The sequence below is a fragment of the Microcebus murinus genome, chromosome 3 (assembly GCF_040939455.1).
Source record: "Microcebus murinus isolate Inina chromosome 3, M.murinus_Inina_mat1.0, whole genome shotgun sequence".
Taxonomy (NCBI): domain Eukaryota; kingdom Metazoa; phylum Chordata; class Mammalia; order Primates; family Cheirogaleidae; genus Microcebus; species Microcebus murinus.
Window position 1 is genome coordinate 39,378,528 of NC_134106.1, and position 20,286 is coordinate 39,398,813.

The 20,286-nt window shown below is 37.4% G+C and overlaps 1 pseudogene; it reads right to left on the bottom strand.

The window, feature by feature from the left end:
• Positions 1 to 72: 72 nt before the first annotated feature.
• Positions 73 to 20,286, bottom strand: part of LOC105867002 (large ribosomal subunit protein eL36-like) — a 42,598-nt pseudogene continuing 22,384 nt past the window's right edge.

The following is a 20,286-nucleotide window of genomic DNA, read 5'->3' on the forward strand; positions in this document are numbered from 1 at the left end:
TAGACTCTTAATTACCTTTTTTAAATTATTACTATTTCTATAAGGTTTTATTGTGCACAGAGGGGAGGGGGCTCAGTCCCTGGCAGCTGCTTTTCTCATGGCGGCCAGGACATTGCTCAGCTCCTCTCGCTTCCTCGTGGCACGGATGTGTGTCCCCACCCTGTTCTTGATTAGCTCCAGGGCGGGTTTGTCCTTGAGCACCCGCAAGGCACGTGGTCCATACGGGCCAAGCCGCACACCTCTCGGATCATGTCCTGCGCAGACTCGGTGTTTGGGGAGGTGGGGAGGCGCCCGCCCACAGCAGTGCCTCCGCTTGCTCACATTCTTGGTCACCTTCTGGGCTTTCTTGAAGCCCATGGCCATGGGGTAGCACAGAGCTGTAGCTGCACTCTCCAATGGCTGCTGCCATGGAAGGGCCCTTAATTACCTTTTAAAACTTAAAATTATAATTGGTCTATTTGAATTTCTTGTTTCTTGTGCTTGGATAGACTTCGGCAATTTCTGTTTTCATAACCAGTACATAGAATAAAAACTCATTGGTGAAAACATGAAAGTCACTTAATTTTGGTCTTCAACTGTCCCTTTAATCCTGTTCAGTGGAATAGTCTTGGACAGGTCTATCTAGGCAGGCCTTGGGAAATAGAAAGTCCCAAGTCACCTAAAGTCACAAAAACAGTACCAATTGACTAACTATACTAGTCCAAAATACTATGTACACTTCAATCCTCATTAGGAGGCATGAATTTTCCCCTACTTCTCCATCTGGGCTAGGTGGTATGTACCGTGTTTCCCTGAAAATAAGACCTACCCATAAAATAAGCCCTAGCAGGATTTCTAAGCATTTGCGCAATATAAGCCCTACCCAGAAAATAAGACCTAGTGATGGGCGTGGCTACGCAGCATCTCTCCACAACCCATGCATTTCCTCAAGGAGTGGTAAAGAAGATGAGCAGCCCTTCTCATTTGCCCCATGAGAGCTCTATTGCTGGACATGAGAGATTGGGGCCAATGGTTCTAAAGGAAATAGAATAGCAAGAAATTCAGGATGGAATTTGGGGTTTGGAGAGTTATGATGATGTTCCAGGAGATGACTTAACTATATTTGAATAAATGTAGATTGTTGTACTGTAATTAAAAAAAATAATACAGCCCCTGAAACTAAGCCCTAGGGTGTCTTCTTGAGGAAAAATAAATATAAGATCCTGTCTTATTTTCAGGGAAACATGGTAGGAGGTGTGTTTGTCTTTCTTTTGCTGTTATAGCTGCTACCACTGCTGAATTTATTGTTTTCTTGTTCTTATAGTTCTTCCTCCTCCCCCTCTCTGGCAATTGTTTCTCTTTCTCTTCTTCGCTTTAACATTTTTATTATAAAGTAAAACACAAACATAGAATATGTTTGCATAAAATAAAAATATCGATTAATGAATTATTAATAAGGCTAACACCCTTGTTACAATCACACAAGTCAAGAAGTGGAACTTTGTCAGCCATCCTGAAGTCCCAACGATGTGCCTCATTCCAGTTGCACCTCCCTTTCTCCCTGCAGTCACTATCTTGACTTCTAGAATAATCACTTTCTTGTATTTCTTCACAATTTTATCACCTATTGTGCATCCGTAGACATGAAAGTTTAATTTTGCTCATTTAACATTTTTTGCATGCTTTCAAAATCTCTTTTATAGTGTCTCCTTCATCTCTTTCTTTTTCTTGTAATTTATCTTTTGAAACACCCAAAACAGTTGATTTGTAGACTTTCCCAAGGTCTAATTGCTGCTGATCGCATAGTCATGTGCAAGTCAACATGTTCCTCCTCTGAAAATTGGAAGCTGTATTCCTAGATTCAAGATTCCTATATAAGAATTCCAGGTGGTGATGTTTTCTTTCATGAGGAGTCACACAATACCAGGTTGTCTTTCTTCTTGTGGAATTAGCAGTATTAATGCCCAATGCCTGTATTCATTAATTCACTGGGAGTTGCAAAATGGTGATATTCTAATTCTATCATTTTGTTTTCAATGTTTCCTGGAATACTTTTATAAAAAGATGCTTCCCCTAATTTATTTTTTGGTTACCCAGTGGTAAAATTAGGAAAGGCAGGATAAATGCTTGATTCTTTCTCTTTTGTTTACTAGGTTTCAAGACAATAGTTTCCTAAATTTTTCTAAAAGTCATCAATTAGTTTTTTCGCCAATTTTTTCAAAGCGGTGGTAAGATACACATAACATTCAATTTACCATTAGTGACATTTAGTTTATTCACGATGTTGTGCAATCATCACCACTATCTAGTTCCAGAATATTTTCATCATCCCTAAAGGAAACCTCCTACTCATTGAGCAGTCACTTCCCTTTCCTCCTTCCCCCTAGTTGCTGGCAACCACTGACTTGCTTTCTGTCTCTATGCTTTTACATACTCTAGATATTTCATATAAATCATAATGTGTGGGTTTTTGTGTCTGGCTTGATTAATTAGTTTTTAAAAGATATTATGAATTCATGGATTTAAACATATCTGATGGGTTTCAATCAACTGAAATTATTGTTTTGAAGCTCAAATTCTCCTATCTTTGGTTAGTATAAGCCTCTTCAAGTTGGCTTCTGGGTCATTTTGATGTAATCATACTATTCCTTGGTAAATGGTATTACAGGATATTCTAGGCTTATCTTGCACATGTCTTGCTGTAGAACCAGAATCAGCCATTTCTCTAAGAAGTGCTGATTTCTTTCAGTGAAAAATGGTGTTTCAAGACTACATTTTGAGTACTAGATTAGGTTATTGCTATTGGGTGTTTTTTTTTTTTGTAGGCCTTTTCAGTGGACAAAGCTAGGTAGTATCTATGTCTAGATCTATATTTATATTGTCTAAGATAAAATATCTCATCATTTTATGGTGATATTTGCAATTCAAGTTCAGGTCTTTAGGTTTTACTTAACCTCTTTTATATTAAAATACAGTTGTATCTTTTTATTTCCACACTGAGACTCCTAGTCTCAAGGGCATAGGGATGATAGAATTAGAACATCCCAAGATTACTCACTTGTTTTGTCTCACATATCACTCATACAATCTCAGTGAAACAATAATATTTAGTGAGAAAAATTTGAATTTTTTTTACATTATGCACTCCCTATTCCCTCTCATTTTTTTTACAGTTTTACTGTATCTATGCATATACACATTATATACTGTACTTTCTTCCTTGTAACTCTCATTTAGTCTTAGTTCTACAGATAATTATGTATTCTGTAATCAATGTTCACCAACAGTCCTAATGTTGATGTTTCTCTAGTCATTTTGGTTGTTTGAAGTTCATTTTCTGATAAATTCCACTGGAAGGGCTATTTGGTGCAATACTTCCTGAATTACTGCTTGTCAAAAACAGTTAATCTGTGCCTTTTGTATTTGAAAGTCAATTCTGGATATAAAATCCTGGGCTTAAATTTTCTTTTTCCTTTTGAGCATTTAAAATATGTAACCACTTTCTTCTGATATATGGTGTTGCTATTGAAAAGTTTGATGTCAATCTAATTTTCTTTACCTTACAGGCCACTTTCTGTTCTTGCTTGGATGACCAAAGAATGTTTTTCTTTACTGTTTTAGAATATATCTTGATGTTGGTTACTGTGAGTTGATATTCTCTGAAACAGGTGAGTCCTGTAGTTTCAAATCTTTTTTCACTTCAGGAACTTTTTTTTTTCAATTAAATATTTTTCTTTTCTTTTCTTTTCTTTTCTTTTCTTTTCTTTTCTTTTCTTTTCTTTTCTTTTCTCTTTCTTCTTTCTTTCTTTCTTTCTCTTTCTTTCTTTCTTTCTTTCTTTCTTTCTTTCTTTCTTTCTTTCTTTCTTTCTTTCTTTCTTTCTTTCTTTCTTTCTTTCTTTCTTTCTTTCTTTCTTTCTTTCTTTCTTTCTTTCTTTCTTTCTTTCTTTCTTTCTTTCTTTCTTTCTTTCTGACAATGTCTTGCTCTGTCACCCTGGCTAGAGTGCAGTGACATCATGACAGCTCCCTGCAGCCTTTAACTCCTGGGCTCAAGTATTCTCCTGCTTTGGCCTCCCAGAGTGCTGGGTCAACTAGATTTTAATATTTGTTCTGCCCCCTTGCTTGGCTTTTCTTCCCCTGGATCTTTATTATCTGTACATTGAACTTTCCTTGTCTGTATTCAATATGTATCACTTTCTCTCAAATCCTTTTTTATTTCTTCATTTAATATTTATCTCTAAAAATAAAAAATAAAAAACTTTGTCCTCTTCACCTTCTAATCCTCTGAAGGCATAATCTAGTGTGTTTATTATTTCTAGGTTAGTCTTTAATTTTGGAATATTTTTTCCTTTCATTTCTAATTCTTTCCTGAAGTCTGTAACCTCATTGCTGATTTTTTTCTAAGTTTGATTCATGTCATTCTTTCAAATATTGTATCATTTTCTTTATGTACTTTAGCTCATTTTGAAATAGTTTTGACAGTTATGATCTTTTCTGTGAGCATACCTGAGTGCTTTCATTGTGTGTAACAGTGGATCTCAAAATGTGGCTCAAGACCCTTTCAGATACACTGAGAGGTAAAAACTATTTTCATAACTTTACTAAGATATTCTTTCTTTTTTTTTTTTGAGACAGAGTCTCACTCGGTTGCCCAGCCTAGAGTGCTGTGGTGTCAGCCTAGCTCACAGCTACCTCAAACTCCTGGGCTCAAGCAATTCTTCTGCCTCAGCCTCCCTAGTAGCTGGGACTACAGGCATGTGCCACCATGCCCAGCTAATTTTTTCTATATATACTTTTTTAGTTGTCCAGCTAATTTCTTTCTATTTTTAGTAGAGACGGGGTCTCACTCTTGCTCAGGCTGCTTTCGAACTCCTGACCTTGAGCAATCCTCCTGCCTCGGCCTCCCAGAGCGCTAGGAATATAGGCATGAGCCACTGTGCCTGGCCCTAAGATATTGTTTTTCTTTCACTGTGTCAGTATTCGCAATGATAGCTCAAAAGCAAGGACAGATAAAATTGCTGATGTTTTATCACAAATCAAGATAACGACACCAAAATATACTACTAATCATTTTACATACAGTTTTTCTTTTTTTAAAAACAATCCAATTTTACTTAAGAATGTCCTTAATGAAACAGTAAAAGTTATTAATTTTTATTAAAATTTATCCCACATCTTTTAATCTTCTATGTTACAAAATGGGAAGTACACATAAAACGCTTGCTTTATATTCAAGTGTGATGGTTGTTTCCAGGAAAAGTATTGTAATTGTTTGAATTTTTAGCTGAACTAACCATTAAAAAAAAAAAAAAAGGAATACCACCTTTACTTAAAAGAATGACTAACAGATGAACTATGATTATTCAAATGTGGACATTTGGGAGACATGTTTTAAAAACTAGCTAATTGAGCCTGAAACTTCAAGCAAAACACCTGAAAGTGTTTGTTGCTGGTGATAAAATTTAAGCTTTCAAATGAAAATTAGAATTTTAGAAAATGTGTATTTGCCACTCTGAGCCTGACAGCTTCCTAATACCTATACTTAGAAGACTTTTCTGGTGATATCGGTGTAACATTTACAAGTGTGATTTTTTTTTTTGCAATTGTATAATGAAATGTGTCAACATTTGGAAGATCTACATAATTCAGTGAACCAATATTATCCAAATGATCAATACATTGTTACAAAATCATCCATGGGTAAAAGATACGTTGAAAGATAAATCAATAGATTTTAATGGAATAAAAATTTTCAAGTTTTGATAGGGTTTTGTATTCCATGTTGCAACTAACCTTCAACCAGCTACCACTTGCGAAGGTTTGGTGTAATATCAAAGAAGAATATCCACAATTATCTGAAAAACCTGTTCAGATACTTCTTCCTTTTCTTTTCTTTTTTTTTTTTTTTTACTTCTTTTTTTTTTTTTTACTTCTTCCTTTTCTAAATACATATCTGTATAAGGCTAGATTCTCCCAATATGTTTCAACTAAGACAGCATATCACAACAAATGGAATATAGAAGCAGATATGAGAATACAGCTGTCTTCTATTAAGCCAGATGTTAAAGAGATTTGCATAAATGTAAACCAATGCTATTCTTAAATTACCTATTTATTTATTAAATATTTATTTATTACTTATTTATTAAATATTTTGGAAAATATAGGTGTTTTCAGTAAAATATGTTCTTAATGTTAACATGTAATGGGTACATTATTATTTTTGAATACATTAATAAATATTTTAAACATCACTCAATTTTAATTTTGAATAGGGTGAATATCAATAGATATAACCCACATAAACTAAAGCTTTTGGGGTCACTTTTTTTTTTTTTAGTATAAAGTGATGCTGAGAACTAATGTTTGAGAACCACTGGATCATGGAGATGTTATTCTATGTCTTATTCTCTTTTATCATATAATAACTTTGGGATTTGATTTCAACCCTTTTTTTTTTTTTTTTTGAGACAGAGTCTCACTTTGTTGCCCAGGCTAGAGTGAGTGCTGTGGCATCAGCCTGGCTCACAGCAACCTCAATCTTCTGGGCTCAGCGATCCTACTGCCTCAGCCTCCCGAGTAGCTGGGACTACAGGCATGCGCCACCATGCCCGGCTAATGTTTTGTATATATATATATTTTAGTTGGTCAATTAATTTCTTTCTATTTTTGGTAGAGACGGGGTCTCGCTCAGGCTGGTTTCGAACTCCTGACCTTGAGCGATCCGCCCGCCTCAGCCTCCCAAAGTGCTAGGATTACAGGCGTGAGCCACCGCGCCCGGCTACCCTTTTTATTATTGATTTTTTAATATGAAACTAGTTTTTCTGAACTTTTGTGAGAAAACATGGTTCAGGGTAACTTCTCTTGTTTTCATGTAGCATTAAAAATATGGCAGCTTGTTTTCTGAGATTTTAATAAGAAAATATTAATGTCCTCTACATTCTCAAAAATATAGTCCTAGAGTTTAACTTAATATTCATTCCCCATATTTCCTTAAAATATCTCTTTTCTCATTCCCAATCATGTGTTTCTCTTTGCTGTAGATTTTCTCTTAATTAGTTTCTAGAGACATATACTCATTTTATTGGTCCTTTTCAAATATCAAGCTCAGAGGTTTTATTTATATTTCCATAATTTTTTAAACATTTCAATAATTTAAACATTTGTTTTTACTAATTAGTTCCTATTACTTTTTGTTGGTTTTCTCATTGTTATTTTACTACTCTCTTCAAAATAAAGCTCATATATTTTTGGTATTCAGGCTGTAAATTTTCCTCAGGTATAGTTTTAGCTGTGCCTTATTGGTTTTCTTATATAGTACTCTCCTTTTCATGATTTTCTATATATAATTTGTAATTTCAGTTTTAATTTCCTCTTTCATCAAGACAATTTCATATAAAAATTAATGAAATATGAATAAAAGCAATGCAGATGAGCAAGGACACCAAGAAGGATTTTGATCCCCCAAAATTTCAGATTACATCAAAAGCAGTAAGTGGAAGAGAGAGATTTTTAATAGTAGTAATGAATACAGTCTTGGATTGTTTGATAACTCAGTTAATCGAGACCACAAAATCATTTGAACACACTGGAAAAGCATTTCTATTAATATTACTTCATGATTTGATATAAAATACTGGACAAAAGACATTTACATAAAACTCATTTAAGCCTTACAGTGATGGCAATGCTGACAAACTGATTAATGAACACCAGCAATTCAAAAGTTAGTCATTGACCAAGGAAAATTAAAATGAATCAAAATGTTACGGTTCATATGTGAAATAAGCTTGATATGAAGTTACTGATAATATCTATATCACATTGTAATGCTGAAGGAAACTTTACTAAACCATCATTAATAAAACACCAAATTTTGATCAACCATGCTAGAGGAAAAACTGAATTATCTTTCTATTTTTCTCCATGGAAAATAATATTATAAAATTATCATATGAGGAGCCAATCAAAGAATGTGCAGTCAAAATATTATAGCGGTACCTCACTTTTCATTGCCTTTGTCAGGCAGTTAATAAAAATATTATTATATTATTTTATTTTTCTATATTTTCTAATGTTTGTAGACTATATTAGCTTTTAAAATTTTAATTTATTATAATTTCTATTTTCATTCTAAGTAAATATTCATGCTTATATAATTTTATATTTGTAATTTTACATTATTTTTCTTAAAGAACACCTCACTCACTCCCCTCCACAAATTTAAGTTTTAAGCCTCACAAAGCTTGTCTGCCTAGACCTGGACTAATCCCAGTCCCCCTGTTTTTTATTCATATACATGCTACTTGTACAAACTTATTTCTCATGGGGTAATCATGGTACTTTCTGTGTACTATGTGGGATGGGTTTTCTGAGGGATGTGAAGGTAAAGATAATGCCAATTTATAGGTTTCTTAATATACCGCCAAGCATTCTCTAAAAAAGATGAAATACAAAACAGTTTTTGGACCACTTGGCAGCCTTTTGGGAAACTAAAATAAAATTGGATCACTACCTTGCTCTTTGTATCTAATATGTTCCAGATGGATCAAAGATTTAAACATAAAAAATGAAGCCATAAAATGCTAGACAAAAAATATAGGAGAATTTCTATATAATATTAATGTGGGAAAAGGCTTTTTAAGTTTGATACAAATCCCAGAGGCCATAAAAATGAATTGATAAATTTTAATGTATAAAAGTGAAAAAAAATTGCCTGCCAAGAAATAATAAAGTTAAAAGACAAGCAACAAGTTGAGAAAAATAACTTTAACACATATCCTGTAGGGGTTTATTCCTTAATATAAAAAGAATTCCTATACATTCTTGACAAGAAAAAGGACCAATAACCTAACAGTAATATAGGCAAAGGATATTAACAGATAGTTATAGGAAAGGGAATACAGATGATTTGTAAACATATGAAAAGTTGTTCATTCATCCTTCTTATGAGATAAATGCAAATTAGGACTAACAATCAGATTGACAAAGATCCAAAAGTTTATAACACATTGTGTAGGTGAGGATATTGGGAAACAGGCATACTGTCTAAGTGTAAATTGATGCAACTTTTGGAAAGGGAATATTAAATTTGACACAGCAAGTTCATTTCTAGGAATTCATATTATAGACATGGCTAAATTTGTAAGTTGTTACAAGTAGAAGGGTATTCACTGTTGCATTATTAATAATAGCACAATGTCAGAAACAACCTGAATGTCTATCATAGTATTCCATGGTGTGTAATATTTAAAAAATGTCTATCAAAAGGAGACTTGTTTAATATATTATGGTACATCCACCATGAAATATTATGCAGCTATAAAAAGGAGTAAAGAAATTCTATATATGCAAACATGAAACCATCTGCTATAGTTTGAATGTATCCCCCAAATGTGTTAGAAACTTAATCCCCCATGCAACAGTGTTAGGAGATGGGGCCTAATGGGAGCCGTTTAGGTCAGAAGGCTCTATCCTCATGAGTGGTTTAATACTGATTCTAGAAGGGCTAGAGGCTATGAATTGAATCTCTGGCTATCTCTTGTCAACGAGTGCTCTCTTGCCCTTCTACCTTCCACCTTCCACCATGGGATGGCATAACAAGAAGGCCCTACTCAGATGACCTTGGACTTCTCAGCCTCCAGAACTGTAAGAAAGAAATTTCTTTTCTTTATAAATTACCCAGTCTGTGGTATTCTGTTATAGCAACACAAACAGACTAAGACACCATCTTACAGACACATTGTTAAAAATGCAGTGCTCTGGGTAGAACCCTGACATTTAAATGAATAAAGTCAAGGCTTGTATTATCACTTAAAGATAGTGGTTGCCTCTAGGCAGAGAACTAAGGGATGGGGGAGGGAGTGTTGGGGTGGATTGTTGGGTAGGAAGGCTTACTTTCCATTACATATCTTTTTACATATCTTTTTGTACTTTTTGAATATTCTTTCATGTACCTATATTACTTTTTCAAATGATGCATTTATTTATTATAAATAAGAGATTCCCAGTAACTAGGCTACTTCCTGGCCTAGACGATATGCCTATAAATATTTGATTGTTGTTCGTATTTCTTTCTCTGAAAGTACGGTATTTAGTACATGAAGAAAAAGTGAGATATTCCCGGGAATTAAATATAAAGTTTTCCTCTGCAAAGAAGATTGTCACTCTAACAGTGATGTGTGAATGGTTGCTGAGGAGTTTCTTAACTAATGAATTCCCAGTCAAGTTCTAACCTTGGGAGAACATAAAAAGCTGAGCATATCTAAAGTTGAAGGCCATTTGCTATACAGTGGTCATCTGTGTGAAGGAAGACTGAGCTGATGGATGGGAGCTGGTAAGCATGTGGTCTAAAAAAGGGAGTCCAAGAACTAGAATTTGACCATATTCATCTAGTACTGACTGAGGGAGAGGAGGCTCTGCAGTGTACAGTGATGTCTTTTAGTTTTTGTGTAAAATTAGTACCCGCCATTTAAGTGATCTTTGAGAAGTGACTAAAGACATGGCCTTTGGAAACAAACAGATCTGAATTCAAATCCCAGTTCTTCTTTCTATCAGCTGGATGATGTTAGGTAAATTCTAATTCTCTGAGCCTCAGTTTATGAATTATTAAAATGGGATAATAATCTTTACCTCCACAAATGCTGTTGTGGATTAAAGAAAACAACATAGAAAAAGTTTAGCACACTGCCCAGCATGTATTTGGTGCTCGCTAAGTAGTAACTATTATTTTTCTGTATAAATTGTTTTTATCATCTCTACCACTTAAGGGACTAAAGACCAATTCATAATTGAAATGAATTAAATTGAGTCAAACATATAACATCTTGTCATTAGCAAGATAACCACAGCCTTCAGACAAGGCCTGTCAGAAGTTGAGGGAGGCTCAGCCCTTTTTCTTTCTTTTGTTCTTTTATGTACTTATCTGGACACTCTTAGTGTGTAAGATAAAGAAAAATTTCAAAACATGTTTTAAAAAATTGTGGTGTGTTTTAAATGTTTACATTAGTTGGAACGAAATATATTTGTGTTAGTCACAGGATAATAATAATATTTGAAATATGAATATTTAGTGCCCCACACGCAGGACACAAGATCGATGAGGGTTTTGCGATGAGTGTCATGTTCTTTTAGTCGCTGTTCATCTCTGGGACTGGATGGATGACTTCCTTTGAGGATAACATCAAATGTCTAAAGTTGAAGCTCTTCATGGATGAGGGAACCAGCCAAATGGCCAACCTAAATCCCCAGCCTCTGTTCTGTGCAGCAAGGCAACAGAGAAAGGCAAACTCCTCTAATGGGCTACAAAACTTAGCATACACATTTCTCTCTTCCACTTGCTCAGCATTTCTAAGTTGCCAATGACAAAAGCCAGCATCTGCGTCTCATGTCTTCCTCTCAGCTGGTGTGACACAGTCTTTAACACTAATCTGGGCAGGTTGCCACTTGGGGGCCTGGATAAAGCCCTTGTAATGCAGGGAAAACTCAATCTGCTCACATTTCCCTGTGTCATGGGGAGCTGCTTCCGCCCAGTTAAAATCAAGAAATGATACAGTTAAAAGACTCTTCAAGAACCAAGAAATAGCTCCTAAGTGGGGTCTTCAGTTGGACACCAAAGAGAAATGGCCCATTTTCTCCCTGGTTGAGTGAATTTTTGCTGCTGACCTGTAAATTCTACACTATTTCAAAGTTACTGGCTGGGAAATTAATGGAAAGTGAGCTGGGAATTTTTTCTTTCTTACTCTTATGTGTGATGCCTTATTTAAAATAATTCAGACTCAAAGTGAATTTCTAGCAAATGGTGCTATGGCTGCTATTAAATTTATTGATGGAGAATACATCATCCTTGCTTTTTATGTATGATGTCGCTGATGTGGTGATTTTTTTTAAAGCTCCACGGTGAGACTTTCTTAAAATTCACCTCTTTCATCTGCCCATAGTGCTATAAGTGACTTCAGGTTAAAATGCCATTTAGCAAATTAATTTCCCATGTTGATATTTTATGGTAAAGCTTCACAAAACCATTAAATAAACCACACTTATTTTTTATATATTGGGATGTTTTTGATGTGCTAAGATTTTATATAAATTTGTTATTTATCTTGATGAAAGCCAGATAAATAAATGTCCCTATTGTGCCTAATAACTCAACTCTTTGCTTTCACAAGGCCAGAGCAAGGCTGAAAGGAAATTCATCTCAAAGCTATTAAGAAAAGCCAGAAAGAAGGGGAGCATAAAAATGAAATGAACTATGGTGAAAGGGCCAGACCCTCTTCCAGCCTGCTCTACATCATCCCAGCTACCCAGATGGAACAAAGATTTAGAGTTCCAAACAGAACTCAAGAATAGAAAGAAATGATGTGGGATGGTCTGAGAAAGGGATCAATCTAGCCTCTGTTCATAGAAGATACAGGGAGAAAAAGAAATCATTTGGCAGTCTCAACAGCCCAAAGTGGAAATAATATGGCCCACACTTAAGCTGCCACGACGGCCCCCATTTGAATACACCGCCAGAGCAACCTTTGTTTCCACTCCTCTACTTACTGCCCATATGTAGAAGGAGATGAAACAAAGGAAGTGAAGAAACAACCTGGATGCCTTCTCCTTGATACCTGGGGGACTGGATTGTTCTAACTTTCAAGCCCCAGTGGCCAGAATACAAAGAGAGTGACAGACAATTTGGACCTTGAGGATTTCCTCTGATGACCTGCTTTGGGTAACCTTTCTTTTAGAGTCCCTGTGACAGCACAGCTGAGAGCTTGGTCTCACTGTGGCTCCTGTGTTACATGACCGAGTCTGTACATCTTATCTTTCCATCCAAGCTGGAGGCCCATTCAAATTCCTGAAGAGTCTGGGTTTTAATTCCCGTCTACCTAATGCTATTCCCTCAGCTGTAACATTCTTCTAATTTTTCTTGGTCTAAATCCTGTCCACCCATCAAAGAGTAGGTAGAGCTATTTCCACTTTGAGAAACCTTTTGTGGCAGCATTAATTATTCAACCTGTCTACCTTCTTCCTATGTTTGGAGAATTACTCTTCTAAGGCATAATGAATGTACTTTCCCCCACAGCCTTGACAATGCCGGGCACCCACTTTCTCAGACTCCTTTGCAGTTAGGGTACAGGCATGTGACCTAGACTCTCTTAGTGAAATGCTCATACCCCAAAGTGGCAGAAAAGCTGAGATCGTGCAGAATCCAGTCTGGTGGCCAGTGAGGGCAGCAGCAGTGGCAGATGGTCTGGCTCCCAGAGGTAGTGGTGACTGTGGTCTCTGCAGCTGAATTCTGCCTTGGTGATGGTGTCTGGGCAAGCAGCACAATCTACACCCAGTGGCAATGGCTGTGATATCTTTGCTATTCCAGCTGCCTGTGTAATTTGGAGCATTATTTCTGCCTGCACGACCTCTAAGCCTGGTTCTCCAGCCACCTGGAGATTCTACAAGCGACCCACTAGTTCTTTAAAAACAGTTTTGTTGAGTTGTGGTTCACATACCATATAATTCACCTGCTTAAAGTGTGTAGTTTAATGTTTGTAAGTAAATTCATAGGCGTGTGCAATAATCACCCCAATATGATTTTAGGACATTTTTGTCCTCTACAACAGCAGTCCCCAACCTTTTTGGCACCAGGGACCAGATTCATGGAGGACCATTTTCCATAGATGGGGGGTGGGGGGGATAGATAGGTGGAGCTCAGGCAGCGATGCTAGTGATGGTGAATGGCTGTAAATACAGATGAAGCTTTGCTGCTCACCTCCTGCTGTGTGGCCAGGTTCCTAAGTTTCATGGAAGACAATTTTTCCACAGACAGGGGTTGGAATAGTGGGATGGTGGTTTGGGAGGGGAGGTGGAGCTCAGGCGGCCCAGTTCCTAACGGGCCATCGCCTGGGAGTTAGGGACCACAGCTCTACAAAACCCCCCTATACTCATTAGCAGTCACTTTCCATCTTACCCCGACTCCCAGCTCTAGGCAACTGCTAATCTACTTCATCTCTAGATTTGCCTATCTATATTTTAGGCATTTTATACAAATGGAATTATATAATATGTGTTTTTCTGTGACTGATTTCTTTCACTGAGCATAATGTTTTCAAGGTTCATTCATGTTGTGGCACATATCAGAACTTCATTCCGTTTTTTTTTTTTTTTTTTTTTTGAGACAGAATCTCGCTTTTGTTGCCCAGGCTAGAGTGAGTGCCGTGGCGTCAGCCTAGCTCACAGCAACCTCAAACTCCTGGGCTCGAGTGATCCTTCTGCCTCAGCCTCCCGGGTAGCTGGGACTACAGGCATGCGCCACCATGCCCGGCTAATTTTTTTTTTTTTATATATATATCAGTTGGCCAATTAATTTCTTTCTATTTATAGTAGAGACGGGGTCTTGCTCTTGCTCAGGCTGGTTTTGAACTCCTGACCTTGAGCAATCCGCCCGCCTCGGCCTCCCAAGAGCTAGGATTACAGGCGTGAGCCACAGCGCCCGGCCCATTCCGTTTTTATGGTTAATTGTTGTTCCATTGTATGGATATACCACACTTTCCTTATCCATTCATCAGTTGATAGACATTTGGGTTGTTTCTACTTTCTGAGTGCTATGAATAATGCCTCTGTGAATATTTGTGTACAAATATTTGTGTAGATGTAATGTCTTCATTTTTCTTGGGTAGACACCTAGGAGTAGAATTTCTGGGTCATACGGTAACTATATTTAAGCTTTTGTGGAGCTGCCAGACTTTTCTAAAGTGGCTGTACCACTTTGCATTAATACCAGCAACGTATGAGGGTGCAGTTTCTCCATATCCTTGTCAATACTTATTATTATCTGGGTTTTTTTTAATTATAGCCATCCTAGTAGATGTGAAGTGATATCTCATTGTGGTTTTGGCCACTAATTTTTAAATGAATTCTTTCTGCTTAAATTTATTTTCTTGGAACTAGAAACTTGACTGATCCATTTTTTATTTAGTCCATACTGACCTATCCTAACTCTGAACTCTACTACACAATTGAGCTTTACCTAATTGTGGATCAATCCCTGGATGTAAGATGCTTTTCTCCTCTCTGGGGTGGTAACCTATTAGGGGTCAGAGAGCCCATCACCTACTTCTGTGTGTCCCTGACAGTGCCTGGCCTGGAGCTCAGAACTTAGGAGCCTTTAAATGCATGCTTATTCATTACAGAATTGTTGATTGGTTCATCAAAAAAAATTCCTTACTTACCTTGCAATTCTGGAAATGTGTCTTTTATTCTCTCATTAAGTAGACATCATGAAGACGTGTAGCAAGTGCTGGGGACATGGGTTTTGGAGACTGGTCAAATTTGGTACTAATTCTATCTCTACTTATTACTATCTGTGGAATCCAGAGCCAGTTAATTAACTTCTCTGAGCTTTGGCTTTTCTATTTACAAAGATAGATAATAACAGATATCTTAGATAAGTGTTATGAGGATTAAGTTATATCCTGTATATAAAACAGTAGAACAGTGGTGCATGAAGGTTGTTCAATAAATATTAATTTCCCCTGCAACCCTGCATTCCTCCCAATCCTGTTCCCAGTAATCTGGCTTAGAAATGCATCCTGGTTAAATTTGTTGTTTTATAGCCTTGCCAGGAAGGTGGAGCAATGCTGCTGCTTACATGACTTAATGTTCTTGCAAATGAGTTTTACATTGAAGGGTGAAGGCAATGGAAATGGAAATCAGGGAAGGCAGGGAAAGACCTTGCCCAAGCCCAATTTAGAGAGCAGGGAGATGTTGATTTTAGAGAGGTCAAAGATGAGGTTGCCACTGGGAAGGAAGGGACAGGATGCAAAGGATGCCTGAGCTCTGCTGTTTACATGTCCTGTTTCCCCAAAGGACTCTTTTTTTGGGTTATGACCACATAGGCATAGAATCTTTTTGAAGCGAAGTTGATGCTTATTTCAGATGACCTATTTCTAGGGGCATTCTGGGATTTGACTGGAAGAAGCCATGTGTATACCACAGGCTGAAGGATTAATCGTGGGGGTGGCTGGCAGGAATGTTGTGTATTACGGGAAGATTGCTGTCCGTGGCAGCTGACTTTATCCATAGTACATTCAGCTTCCATCCTGGAAGGCTTAAAATAAAGCATGTAACTGAGTGAAACGTTTCATAATATGGTTGTTAGGGGGTTGAGCTGACATCTGTGTGATAAACTAATGGGAGTTGAATCTGGTTTTTCAATGAACCTTACTTAAAGGACAATACAATTTGCTACTTATATATTGTTACAATTTTCTTAATCTTCTACTAAGTAACTTAAATTCCTTAAGCAGAGGTCAAAGTCTTGCTACAGATTCCTCAGTGAGTGCTCATGACCAATAAATCTAGAAGAGTTAACAGACTAATATTTTTATTAATGTGTAAGTTACTGGATACAGGGACTTTGTGAGAGTGGGTTTTAGTAGTGAGCAGAAGGAAGTGATCACGAGGGAACCAGATTTCTAAATAGGACACATTATGAATGAGAAAACAGATGCAGAATGAAGAGGCTGCAGATGTAGAAGTTAATGTCTTGGTTTCCCCAGGCGGGTGCTATCTGGCTTCATCCAGTCATTCAACATTTACTGAGCATCATTTACTGTAGACCAGGTTTTGTGCTGGGAACTAGGATGGCAAGACAGGGTTGTTAAGATCCTTTATGTTGTGTGAACTGAACCTATTCTTCCTCCTATAGTTTGGATCCTAGAACTCAGGAGCCTGAATTCTAGCCTGACCCACTTGAACAGTAGCTGACCTGTAGACTTGTGAGCATGAGAATAAGAGACTGTTGTTGTAAGCCTCTGATTTGGGGGCAGTTTGTTACACAGTATCATTGTGGCAGTAGCTGACTAATACATCATGATAGTTTTGGATTGTCTTCTGAAAGCATTAGGGAGTCAGTGAAGAACTTTAACCAAGGGTGAAGTTGATAACTTTTATATTTTAGAATGATCTCTGTGGCTGCAATGGACTCCTGGGTAGGCACTGCTCCTGCAGCTTGGGTGCCAGAATGAGACACATGGGGCAGTCAGTGTTCAAGCCCCAAGTAGCTGTTGGCTCAAAGACAATGAAAGCCAAGTAGAGCATATCTGAACCAACCTGTAACCTGCAGATTAAAGAACGGGTTGAAGATGTAAGACTGGACACAGGGAGACCATCAAGGAGACTGCTGTGATCATGTAGCCTTGAACTTGGGAAGTGACAGTGTGAGGTAAGGGATCATTTAGGAGGTAGAATTGATTGGTCTTTGAGATGGATTGATCAAATGTGAGAGCTGCAGGAGAGGAAGGTTAAGGGTGACTCAGTTTGTCAATAGGATGGACAATAGTACCCTTGACTGAGATATAACACTCACAAGGAGGAACATATTTTTTTTTTCAAGGGGTAGATGGCAGGGGAGACACACAGGCGGGTTCATTTGAAAGCATATTGAATTTGTGTGTCCATGAGATATCTTGAGTTATATCCGGGAGACACTTAGATCTAGAGAACAGGAAAGTGATCTGGCTGGAGACATGTAGTTGGTGTTATTGGCAAACCCTAGCAAGAGGAGCCAGCAAATACAAAACCTTCCAAAGGAGATTATGTGGCGTGAGAGTGCAAAAGGTCCAAGAACAGACCTCCAGAGAGCACGGACATTTAAAGCATGGGTGAAAAAAGCGGAGCCTGGAGAGGAGACTGAGAAGATGCAGCAGAAAGGAGACAGTGGACTCATGCAAAATGAGAGGGCAAAGAGGTGTACAAACGAGGGAGTGGTAACAGGGACAAATTTGAGAGAGAGAGAGAGAGAGAGAGAGAGAGAGAGAGAGAGAGAGAGAGAGAGAGAGAGAGAGAGATATGAGCTAAAGAGACCCAATTATTGATACTGGAGTCAAAAAGAATTGGGTTTGGGTTTGAGTCCCAGCTCAGCAATTTATAGCTATGAGATTCCATACCTTACCTCTTGGAGGCTGTTTTCTCATCTATAAAATGGAACAATCTTAGTATCCATCTCATATGGCTATTGTGAGGACAAATGAGATTGTGAATATATGAGTACTTACTAGAACAGCATCTGGGGCATAATAAACACCCATTAAACCCTAACTATTAGAATTGTTAGCTATTATTTAGAAAAAGGAAGTCATTGGTGACCCAAGTCAGACCAATTCCAATGGTATGGTGGGTCAGAAGCCAGGTTACAGTGGGTCAGGGACTGAATAGGTGCTGAGGAATTGGGGAAACCCATGTAGAAAATTCTATTGCCTGCCATGAGGGAGAGAAAAAATACAGGATAATAACTTGAAAAAAAGCACAATAGAAGGCAATTTTGTTTTGCTACTTTTAAGAGAAAATAAACTTGGCATATTTGTAAGCCATGGAGAGAATTTCAAGAAAGGAAAGAGAAAGATAATTGGCAAAGAGGGTCTTCCAGGAAGAGAGAAATAGAACCCAAGAATGGCTGGTAGAATAAGCTTCAACTAGTGGGAAAAAAACACAAGAAGCAAAACAGAAAAAACAACCCAGCCTCTCCACTGGAAATGTAAGTAAAGAATAGTTTCAAAAAAGTAAGTACAATGAGATGTTGAAATTTTTATGTTCCAGAATTCCAAAAAGCTGGAGACGGGGCAGACTGGCTCAAGAGAGAATCCTTAGGAAGGGGACTATGCTTCCCAGGAGGCTGCTCGTGGAGGTGAAGGTCATGGAGCAGGCGCTTTGGATGACAGGCAGTGTGTACCCCATGTGATACCACCCCATAACTCCTCAAGCCTTCAGTGAAGTTATGGAATTTGCAAAGTCACTATTGTAACAGGATTTTCTGCAGAAAATGATGAAAGGAGCTAGGTGAGCATGCTGGCTGCCAGGCACTCTGCAGAGAAAACCCACAAAGCAGAAGGAATAGACAAAGCAAAGGCAAGTAAGTATTGCATTGGCACAAACCTTAAGAAGGGTCTCTAGACTCATATAGGTAGAGAAATTGAGGGTTTAGGCCTAGGGCTTAGGTCAAGTTACTTAAGTCTCTGAAGGACAGAGGGCCATCGAAAGTGACATCTCAGTCACATAAGTTTGTCAGGAAGGGTTAAACAATTTTGTTGAGGTCGTACTGACCTTATGACATGTATATACATATATAAACGTATACATATATACATGTCATAAGGTAAATATATATGTATATATGACACATACATGTATCATAAGGTAAGTACAACCTCAATAAAATTATGACACATATATACTTGATATATGTTTGTGTGTGTGTGTGTATATATATTTCAGCTAAGTGAGAAGCAAAGTCATTTACTATTTTAGCAGGGCCTTTTATTCAAGTCGAGTTATTCTGATCAAGTTATTTTTTTCTCCTTTTTTTCAGTCCCTATTGTTTATTTAATTTCATAACTGACAAACCAATATTACACTTTGAATGATGAAATTAAAAAATAACTCAATTGATGAAATTTATTTATCTAATTTTTCAGAACCATGTAATTTATATAAAGTGCGGTCACACTCTTGCCAAGAATTTACAGTAAGCTTTTATTTAAAGACATTTATGTCACATAATTAAAAAAAATAGTAATAACAACAACCTTCTGATCTCCCAGTGTAGCAGAGAACAGCAAATATTAACATCTCCATATTGCAGGTGGGAAACTGAAGCATGGTGAGATTGAATCACTTCCTCAAGGGTCCTTTGTATTCCAGAACATTCCAGCTTCTGAATACATGGTAAATCATGTAAACTTCCAAACAAGAACAGTGAACAAATAAGCTATCATCTGTTAATATTTATGGAGCCCTTGTGTCATGCTCATCCTATGGCGAGTGCTATAAATTATTAAAATAAAGATGTGCAATGCACATTTCTGGACTTAAAAATCCTATAATCTGGTTAGAGAGACCAAACCTCAACACATTAAAAGTTTACAAAGAATATTAGAAATAAATAACAATTTGAGACCGTGACAGGAAAAGTCCCGAGGCAGGTTCAGCATTGTGAGTAGTGTGTAGGGTAGACAGTACATGGGAGGTGGGAGGAAAGGAGAAGCCAGAGTGGGCTGGAGCTGACAGGGCAGACTCCGTGTAGGGCTGGGAGTCTAACTGGGCCTTGGAGAATGGGTAGTGGTTGGAGTGTCATCATTATCATTATCATCTTGCTTGTACAAGAGCAGTTGTATAAATGTGGAACCTCATGAATGTCCATTTGGGCAGACAACTTTCAGACAGAAGTCTGAAAATAATTCCCTTTGAGTAAGTGTCAAGAGGAGCGGGAGATGGGAGAGAATGCACTGAAGCCTAACTCTCCTAAACTCCTATTCATTTCCCCCTGAGAACTGG